Genomic DNA, 22,995 nt, shown 5'->3' with positions numbered 1-22,995 from the left:
CATAAAATTTGATCTTGCTGTCTTGTTCATGGGAAGGAGCCCTTAGATGATAGAATGATAGAATAGTTAGGTTTGGAAAGGACCTTAAGATCATCCAGTTCCAAACCCTGCCATGGGCAGGGATGCCTCACACTAGACCATGTCACCCAAGGCTCTGTCCGGCCTGGCCTTGAACACTGCCAGAGATGGAGCATTTACCACTTCTTTGGGCAACCACTTCTTTGTTCCAGTGCCTCAGCACCCTCACAGTAAAGAACTTCTTCCTTATATCTAACCTGAACTTCCCCTGTTTAAGTTTAAACCCATTCCCCCTTGTCCTATCGCTATAGTCCCTGATGAAGAGTAAAAGATCAACCTGCTACAAGGCAAGAGCTGCCTGCTGTGATAACCAGCCAGGCAGATCACATCCCTTCTGTGTTCTCTAATGGGGGCAGAGTATCCCTTAGTGCAGCTGTTTCCAAATCTGTGTGCTTATTTGAACTGGTGCCTAAGATTTCCACTGGAGATGCAGAATCTGGTGTCTGCTTTAAAACACAAAGAGAAAGCACTGCCTGTCCCAAAGCAGAGGACTTGGATACATACCGAGATGTAGTGGTATGGCTGTGGATTGTTTTAGTGAATTGCCAAACTGCTCCTGTAGACAAGCATGTTCTGAGGGAGAGGTTGGATGGAGTGGTTTGGAAGTGGGAGAATTGCTGAATCTGTATCCTGCTGCCAGTAGTAGTAGTGCTGGTACAGCCTCCTTCATGCTGCTGGCCACTTCCTCTGGTTTGGTGAAAGCCAAAAGGAAGAAGGCAGCAAAAAGAAGAAGGATCAGAGAACAATAAAGTACACAGGGTTTGGAGATTGCAGAGAGGGCCTGGCAGAGAAGTGAGGTGGCTTTGCATGAGAAGAATAAGGAGAAATCAGGCAGCTGAGACTTGAGCACAGTGCTGGTGATGGAGAGGGACATGAAGAAGTGGGGAATTCTCATCCCGAGAAGGAATGGTGGAGTGCAGCAAAGCATACCAAAACCTTGCCATGCAAATCCAACACATTAGGGAAGAGCATCTCAGCATGGGCACAAAGTCTGCTTCTACACCTGTACAGTTGAAAAGGATGCATTGGAGTATCCTTCCATATCCTGTTCAAAGTAAAGGGTCATGACATAGAGGATAAGAGAGAGATGCACAGACAGCAATAGCTGCAGTGGAGATACATTCCTCCTTTTTCCTAGGCTGGTTTTGCCGGCAGCTGGAGGGAGTGCAGCCTGGGAGCCCGGAGCACTGCTGCATAATTTTGCACTTAGTAATGATTAAAAATTTGCTCAGTTCCTGATTTCTGTGGAGTCAGTTCCAGTTCAGCTGTGAGAAGTTATTTTTCCAGCTGCATCTAAATGATTGTTTTCATATTCAGCCCCATCATTAAAGATTTCAGAAACAATAAGGAAAAGTATAGTTTTCATAGGGATATTTGTAATCCTTGTGAATCTGGAAAGTTCCTGTAAATAACCTACTCTTCATTTGTGTTGGTTCCTTTCTCCTCTCTGTTGCTTTACCTGAACACTGCAAAGGCTTCTAGGTGAGTGCCACATATTTAAGTAGCCAGTGTCCTAGTTTATGCTGCTCATATGATGTAGTTCAAAGCAAACGTGCCTTCAGTGCAAATCTGGAGTAATCTCACTATTGGTAATGAAAGTACTCCAGAATTATACCAGTTCAAAGGAGAATACAATAGAGTGCTGTGATACAAACCCAAAGCCATCACCTGAGCTCAGCCCTTCAAGTAACCACCATAGATGTATTGTAGAGCTGTGGCCACACAAAAGCACCACTTCTCAACTGTTGATTTCAGATGGGTTTATTTTTATTCCCAGCAAACCTGAAGTGCCATCAAATAAAATTCTCTCCATCAGAATGTGAAATCTGGCAATATTCAGTGTTGCCATTTTGCGTTCAAATACTTGGCCCCAAATTGTTCAATTCTTCTGGCACTTTCATGGGCAGGTGAAACTAGTGTCATGATCCTGCATTCCTGGATCTCTCCTGTAAGTTCTGTGTACTATGCTGCAGCTTATATTTTTGCCTGGGCCAGAAAACTACAGCAAGCACATGTGAGGACAGTCATACATGCTTCAGACTGTTAGATTAGTAGGAGTTAGGTGTATGACTGACAATGAAAACTACTGAGAGCATTTTATTAAAGCATTGCCATTGTTTACTGGTCAGGTTTGCTGAAGTGTCTCTCATAATAGGAAGTGCATTCAACATGGTGAGCCATCCTGCTGTGAATTCATTTGGTGATGCCAGTTTGGACAGGTATAAGCAGGTATAACTTCAGATCCAGTGATCCAGTGATCCATTGGCAACTCCACGACTTTAATCCATAAAAGGACAGACTCTATATGGCACCCTGCAGAGCACGTTTCTTCCTCATGTCTCAGAAGCTGATTTCAAATGTACTTTGATAGGTTTTTAGCGGAGCTGATAATTTCTGTCATGTCTTATACAAGGGCTTTTTCTAGCTATGGGGAGATGACTGTTTAATGCTTGGCTTTTCTGAAGATAATCTGAGTTCCTAGCACTATATTCCTTATTGGTGGCATTTTGGGGATAGTGTCTTACCAAACTTTTACCTTACCAGCAGTCCCCATTAAAATAACTTGTCTTACTTGGTTTTCTCTTAACAAATGTTTATGAGCAAGTACACTAACATGGTAAGTTTATTTGGCAATCTGCAGGTAAAGTCTTACTTCCCAGGCACCATTCCTTCATTTGAAAGCTGTCCTCTGCTGCAGACTGAGGTATTCTGTTGGCAGAACCACTTCCTTGAGCACGCTGGATAAAGGAGATGTGACTGACAATCTGTCTTCAAAATGCCCTGTTTTCTTCAGGAAGCCTTATCATTAATAGGTGCCTTTAGCAGATAGTGAATCTTTTTATTGCCAGTTTCCAGTCTGTAAAAATCACTCATACCTCACCACAGCAACAGTCATCATTATCTTGTAAAGACCTTTTGTTTGCTCCTGTCAGGAGCTCCTTGTCATTGCACTCATTAATCTGAATAAAGTGCGTGTTGTTTATCTCCATCATTTCTGCGAGCTGGCAATGAGCTCTGTCAGTCTCACAAGTATGGAGATGAATGGCTTTCCTTGGAAAATCAATGCCAGGGCAGGGAACAACAATGACAACTGAATGAAGTGCTGAGGAGAAGAAAGGTAAAACTTATAAACTTGAAAATTAAAGCTCCTGGATTTAAAAATAAGATGAAATTCCCTTTCAATAAATTGCTGGTAAGTTGACTTTGAATTCTCTGAAATGAGTGGGAATTTTGTCTGTTCCCCATGGGAGCAGGATCCAATGGCAAAATGTGTACATATTTCTTTAATTTCTCAGCAGATACAGAGACCTTTGAGTTGGTTGAGCCCATTGATTAAGCTCAATACACTATGAGCTTGCAGACCACTCGGTTGATCAGACACACGTGGCAGCCAGTGTGGTGGATTAGAGCCTGAGGCCCTAACCCAGATCTATGATCATCATGTGAGCAAGACCAAGGTGACCGATCTGCTGAACCTTCTCCGTTTCCACAGAGTAGTAACGAGGCTGTTCCTTTGAAATCCACAGCTATGAGAGGATATACATTAAAACCAGGAAGAGAAGAGTGCTTTACACGTGTTTGTAGCTATGTCCAGTGTGTATGGGGAGAGAAATTACAAATGAATAAATGATGATGTTAGACTGCACAAATTATTTCATTGGGTCACTTTAAGAAGAATGGCTTTATTTTTATTCAAAGTGTTCAATGCTGATGTGAAGCAGCTGAGAAGAGACACTGGTACCCACATGCTCTTCAAGTCTCATTGCGCTGAAGCACCTTGGAACAAAATGAAGCCCCTTGTAGTTGCTATGGGAGAGTCACCCTGTCTTGCTTCTTACCATGTAAAGCACAACGCAGGGAACAGTGGAAGTGTGGTACTTTGCTGAAGTGGCTGTGAATATGCAGAGATCCATTGCTAGCAGCAGAGACGGAGAAACCTTGTACTTCAAGGTTTATTTCTAAGGATTGAATAATGTGAAAAACTTGCTAAAGCTGAAAATCTTGGGATTCAGATAAGCTTTTCCCATATATTTCTTATCTCCTGTGGCTCCTGATAATAACTGGCCTTTTCACCTGCTGAACTGCTCAAGAGCACATGAGAATGTGAAGTGGTAAATGAAAGCAGGCTGCACATATTCATGAATGTAAGTGGTAGCTTATGTCCCAATTTCCAGTGAGCAGCTTCATTTGATGTGACAGAAAGCATGTAAATTGGGATATTGGCATGAGCAAAAAAAGGGGTTTGTGCATACGGTGTTATAGAAGAAAGCATCGGTGTCTACATATATTAAAACTAATCTGTTTTTAAGGTAGCAGCACTGTGAGGAACAGCTCTTCTCACATTCAGTGTTTTAAAAACAGCTTTGGGATTACACAACAACCTACAGAGAGGGTTTTCATACCAAAACAAATGTAATTCCTCAGGGTGACTGTCCACAAGTGCTATCAGTGGAAAGCCTCCTATTAGGAGTCCCAAACCATAAGTAAGATACAACTGTGTCTGGTCCCATGCTGGCCTAATGCTAATTAACTACTGAGCACTCAGAGACTTCTGACCTAAAACGTCAATTGGTGTTAAAAAGGCAGGGGGGTGTGGGGGGTGGAGTGTGGAGAAACCCAAAAACTAAAGGACAGGCAAATTCAGAAGTTTTTCCTTTTTTTTCCCTTCCTAAAATTGATGTAGATTTAAATGACAAATGCCACTCTTGGCACTGTTTTCTCTCTGGGTTGTGAGGTTTCTGGCCTTATGTTGTAACTGACAAAGCAGAGGAGGGAAAGCTCTGCAGAACAGTTGTGCAAAATACCAGCAGTAAGGAAATACGAAGGAGCAGCATACGGGCAGATCTGGGAGCCCCCCTTCCTTTTTGCCTCCTTTCCTGCTCTATTTGCTTGGCCTCTTCCCTCCTTCCTTAAGGCATATTTTCATCTCATATGTTGTTGCTTATGTTACAGAGCTCCATGTTGTTCATCGAGTATCCAGGTAGTTCTTACGAAGTGAACCCAGTCACTTGGAGAGAGAGGGATTTTCTTTACCTGCTGCTCTCTTTTCCTTTGGCATTGACCAAACCCACAGGACTGATCATGACACTGTGTTCCATCTCCTGTATATAGGTCAGCTGCTGCTTATGTGGTGGCTCTCCTTAGTGCTGACACTGTTACCAGTGCTTTGCTGAGAGCTTCATCCCTTTGTCCCACTGTTTGTGTTTTAAATTTCCTACTAACTGGCCATTTAAAGCAAATTCCATTTGTCAGTAGAACATCATTGTGATTTCGGATGTGACTTCTAGAGCAGGACTTGACAACTGTTTCCTCATCTTGGACTGTGTATTTGATGATTCACTCCCCTAAGTAAAACCTGCCTACTCCAGATTCAGACATACTCAGTTATGTATTTTTTGTTCTGTCTGTCTCCAGACACTGATACCTGCTGATAGCCCAAAGGGACCCTCTGAGACTGAAACTAAGCAGTAGCCTTATTGGGGAGGAAGGGGGGAAAAAGATGTTCTTCTACTGGCTAATTTCAAAATGATACAGTGGAAAATCTGAGGATTTATCAGTGTTTAAAAGTGGAAGGAGCTGGAGACAGAATGGAACGTCACCTTTCACTAGCTTATGTTCTGCAGATGGGTATCTTGGAAAAGGCTAATCTTGTATTGTAATGCTGGACTGTGTTCCAGATGGAGAGCATAAATTGAGTTGGCAGAAAATAGGAGCTGTACTTTGGTTCTGTAACTGACTTACTGGCCTGAAATAAAAGGGGAAGGGCTGGCATGTGTATGCTGCCAACCCAAGCCTCCAGCACTGTGGGGACACCTCCTCCCCTGCAATCTCTATTAAAGTCAGCAAGTCAGGGCGTGCTGCACTGCCCCTTTGTTAGATGTCTGCAGCAGATGAGGAGGTTTCCACCCCGGACAGGCTGTAGTCAAGGCACCTGGAACAGTTCAGAAAGAAAAAATGTTGGAAATGTTTTCTTTTCCCATTCGTTTTCACTTAGGCTGCTGTTCATGAAGGCTTGGTCCATGCCCACTGTCTTCCTCTCATTCCTGGCAGCTTGAAGTCCTCCAAGTCCTGAAATATTTGGCCATCTTCTTGCATCTCAGATCTTTTTTTTTCCCCCTTTCTTGTTCCTTGAATACTTTGTTCACAGTTTTGATAGCCAAACTGGTTTATAACTAAGGTATTTTTTTCCACTTAGCTTCTCACTGCCAATATTCAAAAGGCAAGTAAATCTTTTGCAGGAGGTTTGGTACATTCTGATGACCTGAGTCCATCCTGTACTGCAGGACTTGCATTGGCTTCGTGTTCTTCCTCCTGAGCTCATATACACTCTCAAATGGTTTCTTGCTGTCAGCTTCCCTATTTATCCCCTCTCTTTCCCCAGGTTGCTCCTGCCAGCATTCTTGCCTGCCACCTATCGTACGTTTGGAGATGTCATCACTTCCCCCTAAGCCATGTTTGCACTGAGCACACACATTTAAATATGGATGAGCCTGGATACATCCCACTTTGTCTTTTGCCTGGCACTGTTATAAGCTTCTCGTAAACACTTCCTAAAGGATTGCTACATTGAAATATTTAAGAAGCCTTTTAATCTAGTCACACTGATTAAAATTATTTAGTTCTTTAATGCACCTCTCATTATTTGTAAAATATAATTTGTTATATTTACGGTGCTAGCTTCTATTTGTTATATTTACTGTCCTAGCTTGCGAATTTGCTGAGAAAAGACCAACAAATAATGATACTAATCTTAGCAACTCGCATGCTTTTGTCATGAAAGGCTCATCTTTTACCACTTCCCACAAAAGAGGAGGTGGCAGGAAAGAAATACACAAAAGAAACATAAGTATAAAATATTTATGAAGTATAAAAGAAATGGGGGGTGGTTGTTCAATAATAACTTAGGCAGGAAAAGATCTATAACTGAAAAGGCTTTCTAATCATTTGATTCCAGGACTTCAAGCCTGAATTACATATCAGTGGCAGTTATGCCAATTCTATCTTTAGGGAAAACTTCTTACTGCCCTTCAATGTCTGACAAAATCAACAGTCCTCTGAGAAGTGTCAAGTTATTCCTGACTTTGGTTCTGCGTGCAGTAAGCTCCTGCTTTATATGTTAGTTCAAAGCCAGTAAGGACAACCAAGTTTTGCCTGTTCTTTGTCTTTTATTCCCCTGGATAGCTTGCCATATCTAATTAATACTTTGTCATCCATCACTATATAAGTTCTCAATGCTGACTTCCATATGAAATGTTTTACTCTGTTTTGCTCTTTGTACCCTGTGCTGTATAATGGGATCTAGCCAGCAGACAACAGAAGCAGCTGGCTCCGGCGCCAAAATGTGTGGCAAACATGTCCTATTCCTTCCTGTGCTGCTTCGAAGCTCAAACCTCATGGTAAGGCTTAAAACTCAGAAACATGAAACAAAACTAGTCTAGAGAGACCAAAAAATCTATTATCACCAGCAAGTAGCAAGAGTCCGTGTAACCTTGGTCACTGTTCTGTGAGTCAAATGAATTATGTGTTGGTGGTGGTGAAGAAATAAGTAATAGGAAATAATAATAATTTCAAAGTAGTTTCATGATACATATCTGTAAAAAGACACAGCTGTAGGTTTGGGGAGTTTGGAGATAACCATCTGTTGTGGTTTAACCTCAGCCAGCAACTAAGCACCACACAGCTTCTCACTCCCTCCCTCCAAGGAGGGATGGGGGAGAGAATTGGAAGAGCAAAAGTGAGAACACTTGTTGAGATAAAGACAGTTTCATAGGTAAAGCAAAAGATGCATGCAAAGCAAACCAAGGTATCCATTCATGAATTCCTTCACCACTTCCCATGGTCAGGCACGTGTTCAGCCAGCTCCAGGAGAGCAGGGCTTCATCATGCGTAATGGTTACTTGGGGAGACCAGTACCCTAATTCCGAACGTGTGGGGCTCCCGTTTCTTCTTCCCCCAGCTTCACATCACATCACATGGGATGGAATATCCCTTGGGTCAGTTGGGGTCAGCTCTCCTGGCTGTGTCCCCTCCCAGCAACTTGTGCACCCCCAGCCTGCTCGCTGGTGGGGTGAGGAGCAGCAAAGGCCTTCACTCTGTGCAAGCACTGCTCAGCAGTAATGAAAGCATCCCTGTGTTATCAACACTGTGTCCAGCAAGAATCCAAAACACAGCCCCATACCAGCTACTATCAAGAAAATTAGCACTATCCCAGCCAAAACCAGCACACCATCAAGGATTTTTGGGCCTTGAAGGATTGATCCAGGAGTTTCTCAAGGAAGAAGCTGCTCAGGAAAATTTTAATATTGGTTTTTCCTGATTTTTTTCCTGAGATTTATCTACTTGCTGGATATTGGCACTTCTCCTTTTGGTATAATATGACAGGGGAGACACAAAACATTACCTTGAGTTATGGGAAGAAGAAGAGAGCTGCCCTTGTTTGAGGCTATTGAAAGGTGCCTCTACTCATTTTTTTCCACTTTGGTTAAATTTAGCAGCTCTCTGCTCATTCAGAATGATTCCAAAAACTCTCTCCACATGCCTTGGGAGATGGAGCCGGGTGCACAAGATGCAAGTCTGCCAAAGTCAGATGATTTAGCAAAGCACTATGTGACCACCCTCTAAAATTCTATTAAGGTGTCATAAATTAGCCTTCTATTTTGGGTTGGTTTGGTTTGGCTGGTTATTTTTAGTACTATTCTAACATGATGGCTCTCACTATTGTCAAATTATTGCAAAATCTTGACTGACATTACTTTGACCTGATTAATTTCTAATTCTTTAAAATCTGTTACAGTGTTTACATGATTATTCCTCATTTACTTCACAGGTTTTCACGATCCTGAGCTTGTTACTCTGGTATTTATCTCAGCACTTCCATGTAAGTGACATTTTTGGAGCCAAATCTTCTATTTCAGTTGAGAACAGGAAGGCAGAATGATTGGAAACAACTTAGGGAGTATTTCTGCATTGTTGGGAAGCCTCAATATGCTGTGAAGTGTCTCAGAGGTGTCTGTGTGCCAGCACGCTCCCTCTGCCTCTGCCATTGCATGGGTGATGGTGCACAGACAAGCCACACTGACCTCTTAGAGTAAGATCATTTATCTTTTTATGTTGCTTACTTTGTGCCTTCTCTTGTAGCACTTCACAAGTGGAGATACAGAAACTTAACTGACAGGGAATTGTCTTTTCACCGTCTCTTCTGTGGGTTTCCACAAGATGTTTGAGTGATTTAGCAGGAACCTATATCTGGGTACTCCACAGCAAGCTCAGGGCATTCTTCTTTATCATTCTTAGGAATCCAGCGGCAGAGGATAAGCCAGATGGGCATTTAGGCTGATGGTGGCTCCAGGGAGCACTTGGCTTAGGAGGGCACAGTACACCTGCAACTGGTCTTCCTGAGACTTACCTCCATGCGTCCAACTCCCTGACTCGTGAGTCCATGATGCCACCATGCGTCCCTCCTGTCTCCTTTCATAGTTGGGTCCTGTGCCATGGAGCTTCCTGGGAGCTGCTCAGCAGGTGGAGGGGCTGGAGATAGACTCCTCTATCTCTTGCCCACCAGGCATTTATGCAGGTGCTTCTGTGGCTGGTTCCAGCAGGAGTGCTCTGGCCCCACTGCAGCAGCTTTGGCACCGAGCTGAGGGAAATGTGGCAGACCAAACCTTAACTTAACCTGCCCAGTACTACATGTGGTGTGGACATGATCTAACCAATCCTGTGTGCAACTCAGATTCCAAGCTCCCTCCTGCTTCATTTGGACTGAAGGACATTTTTGTATTTTAGTTTTCCTTGGGAGAAAACTCCTTTAGAAATGAAATCTTGGAATATACTGTTCTGCAATCAATACAAACGTACTTAGCAGCAGCCTTGGGCTTGAGAGGCACGCGGAGTGTGGCAGGATCTATCTATTGACTCTAATATATATGCTGACTGAAGTACTTTCCAAGCAAGTAGCAGCAGCAGTTTGACTTCACAGTAATGCTGCACTCCCATGTGTCCTGCGAACTAAGCATCTTCATTCCTATTGCTCAGAGATGAAGATGCTGGAGCATGCAAAAGCAGGGAGATGGGAATTTCACCCTGCAGCTTCAGCCAGCAACATTTTTGCCTGCCTCTCCAGCCCCATCTCAGCCTGATGTACATCTTCCATGTAACTGATAAACAGAATTGGGACTTAGTAAAATAACTGGATATTACTACATCCTTAGTAGGAAAGCCTTTCCCTTTTTAGTTGATGTGTGAAAACTACAGCTTCTGTCTAAAGGGGGAATGCCAAATCTCCTGCAAAAGGTGGCTCCGATGAGCCCAGACTGCTTCTGGTTGAGGGACAGGAGCCAAAATAAATGTGGATTTCTTTTTCTTTCTTCTTTGAGGTTTGGATAATGGTTTCCTGTGTTTTATTTGGGCCTCAATTCTACTTGAAAATTTATTTTTAATACCAGAAATCTGGAGAGGGATTTTTACAAGGGCATGCAGTGACAGGACAAGGGAGAATGGCTTTAAACTGACAGAGGGGAGATCTAGACATTAGGCAGAAGTTGTTCCCTGTGAGGGTGCTGAGGCGCTGGCACAGGGTGCCCAGAGAAGCTGTGGCTGCCCCATCCCTGGCAGTGTTCAAGGCCAGGTTGGACACAGGGGCTTGGAGCAACCTGCTCTAGTGGAAGGTGTCCCTGCCCATGGCAGGGGGTTGGAACTGGATGAGCTTTAAGGTCTCTCCTAACCCAAACCAGTCTGGGATTCTATGATCCTATTTTTTAGGACTCTGTGTAGCAAACAGTGACCTGTATGATTATTGTATCACAAAAGCCATCAATTGACAGTGGGGCTATAATGGGGGTCCTACCATATTTACTGATAGTTGGTGGGTAGGTTAAGCCTCAATGACACTTTAAGGCAATCTTTAGCTTTCAAAAGGCTTGGATGCCCACGGGATTGAAGGGAGATTTAAACTTCTAATAAAGATAGAAGGGAGTGGAAGAACCATTGAAACAAACTGGGTAATAACATAAAGGTGAATTGAGGAGGGTGAGGATGTCAGGCCATTGCACTGGGTGAAATAGTGGCATTAAACCCTTTCAGTTCTTATACTGAAAAATATAACTGACCTCTTGGTTCTGTATGTTAGAAGCTGGGGGTCTGCTAGTGCTGATATATTAATTTTCTGGAATGAATATAGGAGTCTTTTTCTGAGCACAAAGAATCTTTCTTTTGAAGCCATTCCTTCCTTGGGGAAAGGGGCATTTATTTATGCTTATGAAGCCAGATTTTACCATGCACACTACATAAGAAGTCCCACTGAAATCAATTAAAGAATACATGTCATAAGTGACCATTCGGTTTGAGTAAGGATAGCAAAATCTGGTTCTTAGATAAACCACAGGAGGAGAAAAGTCTGTCTTAATACTTTATAAATCCTGAAGAAAACCCAAGACAGATTGGTACAAACATGTTGCAGAAATTGAGGTGAGCAGGATTTCTTCTAAATAGCCTGATAGCTGGGTTGCAGCCTACAGGATTGATCTGGGATGAATACAGAAGTAAACTCATCAGCAGCATTTTCTTTGAGAGACTAATAGCCTGCTGTATTAGCCCAAAGTATTGGGAACCAAAAGAAAAAGAGACAGGATGAAAGGATGGAAAAGAAAAGCTTTTAAAGGAGAAGACAAAAGGCAAAAAAGCCCCACATTTCTTCCTCTGAACAGATTCCAAATGGATGATTGACATAAAGGATCCTGGTATTGTCTCCCGCCTTCTGTTAGGGCTGTCTTATGGGCTGAACTGAGAAAATCTGAATTTTCTAGACTGGTCTAAAAGGAAAAGCATCTTGAATTCCCTGGCCTGATGCCGTAGTGAAGCATCAATTCATATGCTGCTTCAGAATGGGCCTGGCTAACAATGCTTCTGTGTGAATCCTGAAAAGCTTTCAGGGATACGTAGGGGCTGTTGCCTGGCAAAGAGAGAGGAGCTGTCTGTTGAAACCCATCGCTGGTGTACATCTGAAAATCAGAGCTGCTCTGCTCGTATGTAGGAAGACATCAGCAGGTTGCTGTGGAAGGATACAATGCTAAGGCAGAATTCATGTAATTTATGTAGCTATGGTCAGTAATAACAACAGACTGCCAAAGGCATGCGTTCACTTGTCAGGTAACAGCTAAAGCCAGAAACATTGAACTAATTTATTTCTAATTCATATTTCTTAAAAATGACTGTTGTGATTTTTGTACATCTGGAAGAATTTTAAACAAAAGTACATCGTTGTAATTAAAATTATTATATATTTTTTTGAAAACAGTTGGGTTTTTTAAAGAATATTTAAATAAAAAACCAAAATGCACATGCCACAATAGGGAGAGAAACCAAGTGGGGAAAAAAAAAGAAGGAAAGAAGAAGAAAAAGAAGAAGAAGAGGAGGAGGAAAGAAGAAGGAGACAAGAAGAAGAAAGAAGAAGAAGAAGAAAGAAGAAGAAAAAGAAAGAAGAAGGAAAGAAGAAGATGATGATGGGAGGAATTTAGTCCTCATCCTGAACACAGACATGAAGTAAATTGTGTGATATCCAGGGCATATGCAGCCCTCATCCAACTCGTGCTGCTGTTGCAACTGTAGTAGATGATGGTGGGCACTGAGCAGTGCTAATGTGGGACAAACATCTAAAGCCCCAGAAATTCCAGGCAACCTCAGCCTTTATGTTTTTCCAAGTGAGACAGCAGAGGGGAGCGTGACATCCTGGTGTGTACCACCATGAAGTTACCAGTGAGGGCAGTGTAAGGAACAGGATGTGGAAACGCTGAATGTACTGCTTTGCTCTGCTGGGTTTCTGTCTCCTGGCAGGGGCACCCACACTTGGCTCATGGCTTATACACACAGTGAGATGTAAAGATACCATTTTGATAGAACTATAGGTGGCTAAATGTTATGAACTGCTGGTAGTGCTCTGCTCTAATGACAATGCCCTTCATGTTCAAAGGATCTTTCTTTAAGAATTTGGAAGTATTTCAAATTAATCAAGGGCAAACTTAAATCTGTGCAGTTTTCTGCGATGCTGCTATGCAGCCCTCTGTGCCTCCCATGTTGAAGCCATCCCTGGTTGGTCACTGCTGGTTCTCCCAGATTTTAGTGATCAGACCATGGCAGAGCACAGTTCTCCAGGTACTTTTCTGTATATGCCACTCGAAAACTTGGGGCTGCTCTCAGCTCTTGCAGCCACACTGGCAGGTGAGCAGGGCAAGGAAGCTGATAGTTCTGAGTGGAAAATGAGTTCTCCCCTTTCCTCAGGGAAGTGGCGGGAAGAAGAGGGAGGAGGAGGGATAAAGTTCCAATTTACTGGGCTCACTGATGGAGTCATTTCTTTGTAGTTTGTCAGCTTCCCTGAGATGTCTTTCTATAAACTCACAGGAAATCGACTGCAGCAATTTTTTGCATGATCAATAATGGTTCACACTTCATCCAGTTTTAAACTCCACAACCTTATGTCCTGAGCAGTTTTTCCAAACCACTTTTCACAGGACAGGTAAAAATTATCTTGAAGTCTCCTTTGTGTGTTTGATTAGCATTACTAATATTTCTTTTCCAGTTCAGTCACACTTAAGTCATAACTTCAAGTACATTCACTGCTGAACATCTCATCAGAGAGAGCTGTATATTTATAATCCCTGTTAAGAGCTTGCCAGTCATATAGTCTCATGCTTTTCCTCCTTCAGAACAATCTCATCTTTCAGTTTATCAAAAGCTCTGACAGCAGAAGCAATGGGTCCTCTCTATTCTGGGCTGTTTGCTTTGTCATTATTGCTCCTCAATGTTTTATACGGTAGTTTCATGTTTCTGTCTTCTCTGTCCCTTTGCTTGTGGCATCACTGTAAATTTATGTTCTATAACCTCCTGTTTTGTACAAGTCAGGCAAAACCAAGAACAATAAAAGCCTCATTCTCTCCTCTTCAGGGGGACATGCAGGCAAAGGTACTAATAACCGTATAGTTATTACAGGACAAAAAGAGATTTTAAATCTAAGTAGCTGGATGAAAAGAATGGAGACTTGATTATTCCATTAGGTAATTTATGTGATAGTCACATTGCTTTATCATCCCACTCCTTTATCACTTCTATTCATAATCATGTTTATTTTCTATTAAATTGTTCCTGGAACTTACATCCCTGGAGCCATAAATTGTGCTGAAATATGTTGAGATCGTGTACTTGTTTATGCAATTTTGCTAAAGCCAAATGGGATAACAATGGCTGAAAGTGACGCCCAGGATTTAATTCCTTTGAATACTTTCTCAAAACCATAAAATTATAGTAATTAAATGGTGCAAGCAACTGATGAATGCTGTGTGAAGCTGCATATGTAGTCTGCCCTATTGCTGCTGGTTTCGAACAAAGGGCCATGACAGTCACTCTCTGCTTCATTGGCTTGTGTGAAAAAAAGAGATCTTGTTGTACAGCAAGGCCACTCGCATGGTCATTTCCCCGCTGACATCTTGAGACAAACCCCTCAGGGGTCTCACAGAGATCAGTTTATCGGTACAGTAATAACCTCATTAAGTGCCAGGCAAATCATAAAGCATTAGTGCTAGAACGCATTCAGCTTTTGGTCATTATTATTGTAGGAATATTAATTAATATTGTAGGAATATGCTATTAATAATACTTTCTGCCTGTTTATAGGAATTCCTATGAACAATTTGAGATACTAAATGTCAGGTGGGTTGGTCATGCTCTCTTTAGTCAGTGAGCTTTTGGATGAAAAGACAAGGACTTGTAACTTCCACTCTCCTGCTGCTGCAGAGCTCCTGTGCAGCATGGGACCAGTGACCCGAGGCAGCGCAGCAGCACTGGCTCTGCCTTACCTCATAAGTCTCTTCACACACACATCGAGCATGTCCAAAACACTGCTGAGAACTTCAGCTTTAGTCCTTCAGATATAACTCTTAAAGACATCCATAGCTGAGTGATATTGTCTTGTGATTCACCCATAGCTAAATTGCGCCGTAGGAGAGGTGACTCATCCAAGTTTTCATAGATAAGGTCCTCCTCCATTTCCGTGATGGTTTTAATTCCCTCTAAAGCTCTGTGGTGACAGGTGAGCTGAGTCTGATGCCAGGTAGCTTAGCTGCAAGTGTGAGGGGCAGCTGTGTACTTGCAGCCCCTCAGGAGATGTTACAGCTCGTATTGCTACCTATGGCTTTAGTTAACATCTGATGCCAGCTGGCACCTGAGGAAATGGTGATCAGTATCAATTTCTTCAGCCCCTCAGGAGAATAGCATATTATTTTATGCTCAGTAGCTCTTTTCACAATGTTCCTGGGTGATGGCGATTTCCCCTTAAAAAGGCACTGGAATATGTTGTTAATTCTGTGGAAGATATTTTCTGGAGATTAACAGTGTCATGTCATTTCACTAATGAAACTGTAAGGTACACCAAAGGCATTTCCAACTCTCCTCTGCATTATAACATTAGGAAATGTGAGAACCACAGGTACTGACATACTAAACTTTACCTGGTCTCCTGATACCCAACCAGGCTTTGTGTTTTAAAACCTGCACAGATACATATGATACTCAGAGGTTTAAAGTGATATGCCCAGGAGCTAGCCACATCCAAAGATGCTTTTTAGGACAGAATGCAAATTCTGCTTAATCTCCTTTTGGGTTTGGGGGTGTGTGTGTTTGGTTTGTTTGTTTCTTTCTTGCTTATTTTACTTTATTTTAAAAGGTGTGTACAAAGGACAGAAGCAGACTCTTCTCACTGGTCCCCAGGGACAGGGAAAGAGACAATGAACACAAATTAAAATCATAGAGAGTACATTTAGATTAGATATTAGGAAAAAAATTCTTCCCTGTGAGGGTGCTGAGGCGCTGGCACAGGGTGCCCAGAGAAGCTGTGGCTGCCCCATCCCTGGCAGTGTTCAAGGCCAGGTTGGACACAGGGGCTTGGAGCAACCTGCTCTAGTGGAAGGTGTCCCTGCCCGTGGCAGGGGGTTGGAACTGGATGAGCTTTAAGGTCCCTTTCCATATGAATGTCAGAACCTTTTTTATTATGGGTTGATTGAACACTGAAACATGTTTCCCAGAGAGGCTGTGGTGTCTCCGTCCTTTGAGATACTCAGAACCTGACTGGACACAGCCCAGGATAATCTGCTCTGACTGACCCTCCTCTGAGCAGGGGGTTGGAGTAGATGTCCTCCAGAGGTTCCTTCCCACCTCAACTATTCTGTGATTCCTCAGAGAACAAAAATGTGGTGCAGATTATGTAATGTCGTGGAAATATTAAATATAGCTATGGAAATACAGGACAGAAGAAAGACTCTCCACAAGGTAGAGCAAAGAGAATTTACATGCTTATTATCATGGCTGATGTATATTAGCTCCCGGAGAGAATGTAGAGCTTACTATGACCTCTGAGAGGCAGGCCAGGATGTGAGCTAATACTCAAGTCAGTGCTTAATTAACCAAGGAAAAAATATCAATAGAGGTGCATCTGAATGTCACAGATAATATGGAAATACAGTTTCTAATTTAATGCAGTAAAGTCTCTGGACATGCCCACCCCATATAAATGAGATGTAGGCCATTATTAAATGGAAAGGATGATAAAGCAGGGAAAGAAAAGCTAATCTAAACCAGCTTGCTGCAACTTTAGCAGAGATGTACCGATAGGGATCATGTGTGTTTCTGAACAACCATACTTCCAGTTTCATAAGTAATTGCTTTAAAGGGGTTAATCTGTCATTCAGACTTCTGGTTACATGTCAGTGCTCCACTGTGGTTCAAACAAACAAACCAACCTAGCATCATTTGTTAACCTGAAGCCATCAGACTGGTAATACAGTGTAGCTTGCAGGGTAGGAGCATCTTTATCTGAACTGCAGCAAGGCTGGACTGCTGAACCCCAGCAAGGGAGGGTGCCCAGCCCTGCCTGGTATCTGCAGTACCTGAAGCAAAACAGCCCCTCACCTTTTCTCTGTAGATCCTGTGCTGCTCCATCCCTGAAAATGGTGCTGGCATGTGGATTCAGTGATAGGCATTTACTTTGTATTACTGGAACACCTAGAACTAATGTACCTGGAGATAGAGAAAGGTGTTTTCTCTGGTTTTGTATTGGGAAACCCAGTGTGACAGATATTTGACATTGTCATCAGCATGAGTACCTGCTAACCGTTGAATCATTCAACTGAGCTACATGTTGATGTGTGCGATGCAGAGCTGTGTTGCCTTGAACTGTAATAACTCCAATAAATTGTGTACTGCTGTTTCTTAGCAGGTCTGTAACAGCAGGTTATTTTGAAGTCAGATATGCTTCAGTGGCATGGATTTACACTCAATTTCTGGGATGCCGACACTGCAGTCTGAAAGGAAATGGTTCTAAAGTCATATCCAAGATGTTTTGTTTTCCTTTTCTCTCGCTGCCTAATAATCTACCCTACTTTAGTTGTGTCTTTATTTTCCTGCACTTGAGCTCTAAGATTTGCATAGCAGCACAATGCTTTCTGCACAGCATATCAAATGGGTTGTGTAGTCCATGGCAACATCACCAGTCACAGTTCTTGCTGTAAGCCTCCTGCATTGACCCGACTTCGTCCTTCACTGTGACCTCTGGGGACTTCTATGACAACAAAACAGTAAATCCTCTTTGATTTGATAAATGTCTTTGTAAGAATGTGTTTTGTTCATGAATGGTACTAGGTGGTCCTGAAAACTGTACATACTTACATTGTCAAAGATAGCATGGACAGTGATGATGGATATTCTCCTCAACCTCTTGCACAGTGGTCCAGAGTCTTCCAAAAACAATGTTAATAGCAACTGGAGGCCAAATCTTTCTATAGTTTGGGTGTTTTTCTACTATCAGTGGAAACATCCAATCCCACCATACAAGGCCCTGTTGCTACCTAACACGACATAAAGTAGAACTGTTGTTCTACTTACAAGTAAACCCAGTGGTGGTGGTAGCAAATGGTCTAGGAAAAACATGTGGACCAGGAATTCCCTGAAGTACTGTTTCTCTGAAGCCTATGCCAGGAAAGGATCACACACAATATGCTCTTTCCCCAAGCATCTGCTGCTGACCACTGCTGGAAGGAGGATACTGTGCTACGAGAATTCGTGCCTGGACCAGTGCAGAACTGATGTCCTCAAGTCAGCTGCCTGCTGAGGGTAATGTCCTGTTTCAAGTCATGTACATTAATTTGAGTCAGCAATTTGAATTTTTAATGCTCCTTGTTTCATGGCTGTAACACAAAGTTCTCTGGTTGTGTTAATGATGACTATATTCAGTTAGGTCAAAACAGTGACAAGAGTAGCAAAAGGAAATACCCATGGAGAGTGGAGGAAGTGTGGAAAAGATCAATATTTTTCAGCAAGAAAACACCAATATTATAGAAAAAGAAGTGATTTTTCAGACCTACTAATAAGAAATACAATAACATAGAGAAGCTTTTGCTCTCTTCCGTGAAAGAGGAAATATATAGCTGGCTGAATCCATTCAGTTAGGAGAATAAGTAAGCATCATGGAGTACCTCTGGCTTTCACAGCATGTAATTGATTTTTAACTAATTCTACACCCAGAGAGCCTAATCCTTGTGTGGAAAAAAATCATTGGCTCTAAATCAATTCTTATTTGAGCAAGCAGGTCAACATTGTCCCGGGGAGCACATGCTGCTCCACAGGTACGTCACAGAGTTCTGAGTAAGGAGTCTGCTTGTGCACTGCCTCCACTGAAATCACTGCAGTTTTGTAGTAAGCTCAGTCAGGACAAAATCACACATAGGAGGAGAAGCATGAGCAGCAGTTTAAGGATGTCCAGACCTGGATGTTGCTTTTTGTGCTGCAGAACTTCAAAGCTCCTTTTCTCTGTGTGCCCTGGTCTGAAGATGTGACAAAGCTCCTCTTGGCCACGACGGGCTCTGTGCTGTTGGGTCCCTGGTCCTGTTGGCCCTCACCCTCCAGGCAGAGCACCATGAGCAGGCTTTCTGGCTCTCTGAACACCCACTCCCCTGATCTTAAGCAACACCACCAACCTGCCTAATAAGGTTCCTTGCTGTGTGTTCCCTTTTTGTGCTTCATGCCAGCTACAAGCCAGGAATATCGCATCACTGCACAGTAATGCTTCCATTAATGAAAGTGCAGTTTCCTGGTGCTCCATATCCCTTTATCTTGTGCTCATATGCACAACAGCCTGTATCTGTGCTGTGCAGAAGGATGCATCCAGAATTCATTTTCTTTCTCATGTAATATGAAAGGTATTTCTGAAAGAGTAACTAGTGAAGTGATGAGAATCCTCCAGGCTCTGAAGTCTAAGCTTTGCTGGTGCGATTAGTTTAAATGGCTCATTTGCCACATAGGGAATTGGTATTGATGGGTTTGGGTTTCTTCACCCCCCTCTTCTGTTTGGAAATTTGATATCTCCCGACAAGAGCTATTTGGAGCCAGCTCAAAGCTGCTGTTGTGTTTCTCAACAGGAGCTCTCCAGTATATGCGCAAAGAGGAAATTATCTGGCATTTCTGAGCTGTTCTTTTGGTTGCCCACGTGCTACTTTACAATGAACGTGTTTGAGAAGATGGTGGTGATTCATAGAATCACCAAATCAACTCTCCAGAAGCTTAGGGCCCTTCTCAAGATACAGATTTCTGACTTAGAGTGAGACAACTGCAAATGCTTACAAGAGCACATCCAAGTTCTCTATGCACCCAGCTGGACCTTTTCTGTGACAGTTATTCAGCTCCTCAGTTTCCCACAATGAAGATATATATTGGTGTTTGTTGCCTCAACCTCATCTCCTCCTCATTAGAATGAGCTTTCAGCCAACAGACCCAAGACACATCTACCATTTACGCAGTCCAAACTTCCCTGTGGCTGGGTATTAAGATGAACTGCATGAACAGAAAACTCACTTATGCTAAAGACTGACTTGATTTCCCAAGACTCAAAACAATCAATCCCAGAACTCATCATAAAAACCATTTTTGTCTCTCAAACCCTCTTGTTACTCAACTACTCTGTTTCTGCTTTCAGCCCAGAGAGGACAGTAGGATCCAGAGATAGTTATAAGCTCTAGAGGCACTGAGGGACCAGCATATTTACGGCATCATTTAAAGTCTGGCTGGAGTGTTACTTTTACGTGTTTGAATTTTCCTATGGATAATCATCTGCATGCTGACAGCCCAACATCCATATGGATTGGGTCCAAAAAGGCTTGCCAGAGCATCACTGTTGAGATCTCATATGTCAGTGCAGTGAGCACGGCCTGCTCTAGCTGAGCAGGGTTTAATTGCAGTCATGGGATACTTTAAGTCAGGCTGGACACTCATCCTCCCTCTTCTTCTTATTTTGCAGTTGTGGTTGCCCAAAAGCAAGTGGTCTGACTGAAAGTCTGAGGAAATACCAGCTGGGCCTATGGTTTGTGCTGAAAAAGAATACAAACTTTACATACATATATTGAGAAAACGTGTAACAGTTTTTCAGTTCCAGCTGAAGCCACTGGGATCTTAGTCTTGAATATATGAAGTACTGTGTAACAGTCTGAAAGCACAGGTTTTAAATAGCTGTGGTAGGTCCCCAAATATAGCTGGTATTTCTTACTCAGTTCATGTTCCATAAAGATGGCAAACCTCAGAACCTTAACATCCCAGGAAGTTTATAAAAATGAATGCATTGATGTCTGAAGCATTCATACGATTCTGATAAGCACCACAGAAAAGCCAATGAAGAAATGAATAATTCTGTTTCCAGAGCAGAATGTGAATAGCGTGCAGTAAATAATGCCTGGTGAGGGTGAATAAAGAAGGGAAAATAAACTATTGAAAGCTACACATTAGTTGAACATTGTTCATTCTGCTCACTGAATGAGGTAAGGGTCTCACGGAAAAGAGCGTATGTGACAGTGTCATTTACAGTGCTGTCGTGGGGGCCTGTGCATGAAGCACACAAATTACTGTTTCACAGGCAGCCACACCATTCTATGTGCTTGATTAGAAGCCTTTGTAATGTAAGCATTGCATAGTTTCTGTGTGCAATAACTAAGTTACATGGTTTGAAGTCCCTATTTCAAGATCTGAAGGCTCTGAAGCCTTTTCAGCTAACTGGTACAAGGGTTATTCTATTCTTCCATGTGGGGGGAACAATATATTCTCCCTGCTTTAGTTCTCTGAAATATGTGAACTATTTTGTCTAAACTAAGAAAGAAAATTGTCAGCCTGGTGCAGTTATCTCACATGATGAATTTTGTTAATGCTGTGAGTGAAAACAATTCAGTCATGCAAAGTACTGGGCAGAGGCTAAGAGATGCATTCGTGCCTTCAGGGTTGTACCGCTGTTATTCAGGAACATGGTGGTGATTCAAGCACCCACACGACAGCAGTGGCTGGAGATGCCAGTGTATGTCCTGTGCTGCTGTTACTCACAGAAAGAAAACTATGTGTAATTCTCCACCTTCAAGGATACAGGGGCAGGTTGGGTGGCCTCCAGGGGTGAGGATGAATTGCCTGGTTTCATTCACAAATACAGGTTAACACTGACAGGGTTTCAAGGAGACTCTACATGAAAGACAGCAATGCAGTATATAGAGATCTGAGCTAAATAAATCATGTGAGGTGTTGAGGTTGCTCACAAGGTTGATGTGAGGATGGATTTGTATCAAGTTTGCTGCTGCTTAGATAAATATCAGTGCTGATGACACAGGAAGGTGTCAGAAGATGGTGGTCAGTCTGACTTCCCATAGGGCAGAAGACAGAGATTTTGGGATTTGCTGAAAGCCAGGAACAGCCTCAAGGACATTAAGTAATAAGCCCTCTGCCCACAGCAATAATTAAAGAAAGGCAACCATTCCACTTCAGTTTTACCTTTTGGCCTTTTCTGAGGGTACTCTTTGGCTTTTGTCCACTGACAAATTCCCATTCTGCCACGCAGGGCTCACACTCTGGCTTATTTCAAGATCAATTTCTTAAGTACTGGTATCTTTTGCACCTGAATCCTGGTTAAAATAATAAGTCAAACCTCCATGTTGTGCTATGTTCATTGTTTGCTCTTGCATTTAATCACAGGAACACTGTCTTGTCCTTGGAGTTTCCTTTGAAGACAGGTAAATTCCCAGAGATGTCTAAACCAAACGAGGGGGCTTTAACTTCACATGAGAACAATGACAACTTCAACATTTTATAAAGTGCCAACCATGCTGGGTTAATTTTTTATAAGGTTTGATGCTATGTTTCTGCATTTTTAATAGACACTGACAAAAGAGTCGTTTAAGCCACCCAGAGAGACAACTTTTACAGCAGGACTGTAACCAATTTGAATGTTAATGGTAAAATACCAGGACAGTCTGTCTTAAAAGACTGCCATGAAATACTCACTGGTGTTGCTGCATAAAAGTCAGAAGATGCCTTTGGATTTGCAGACACATTGTACAATGCCTTCAGATTCTTAAAACTGATTTGGAAATTATTTTGATATTGTGAAAAACCTGATGTAATAAAATCCATGAAAATACCATCCCACAGTGCAGGTAAAACCAGACAGAACTTAATTCTAGTGGATTTCTGTTTATTAAGGGCAGACTTTGATTTTATATTACTAGAATTTTTTATGTATTTCAGAAACATAATTAACCTCAGGTTACTAAAGTCTTAAGAATATAATGTACGATGCCCATGGCAGGGAGTTGGAACTAGATAATCTTAATGTCCTTTCCAACCTAAACCATTCTATGATTCTATGATTACTGCTGTCATTGGTACGAGTCTCATTTTCAAGTATATGGTATGTGTTACGATCAATACATCATAACACAAACATATAAGGCACACTCTAGCTTTACAGATAATCCTTGCTTAAGAAGAGCAATGTCTACCCATGAAACATTCATACTGTGAGCACCACTGCAAGAAACATGATGGGACACCTTTTCTCAGGGTTGGATTTGTGCA

This window comes from Strigops habroptila, chromosome 8, assembly GCF_004027225.2.
Source record: "Strigops habroptila isolate Jane chromosome 8, bStrHab1.2.pri, whole genome shotgun sequence".
In the NCBI taxonomy this organism is placed as follows: Eukaryota; Metazoa; Chordata; class Aves; order Psittaciformes; family Psittacidae; genus Strigops; species Strigops habroptila.
The sequence above is the reverse complement of the archived record's forward strand: the minus strand, read 5'-3'. Positions refer to the sequence as shown.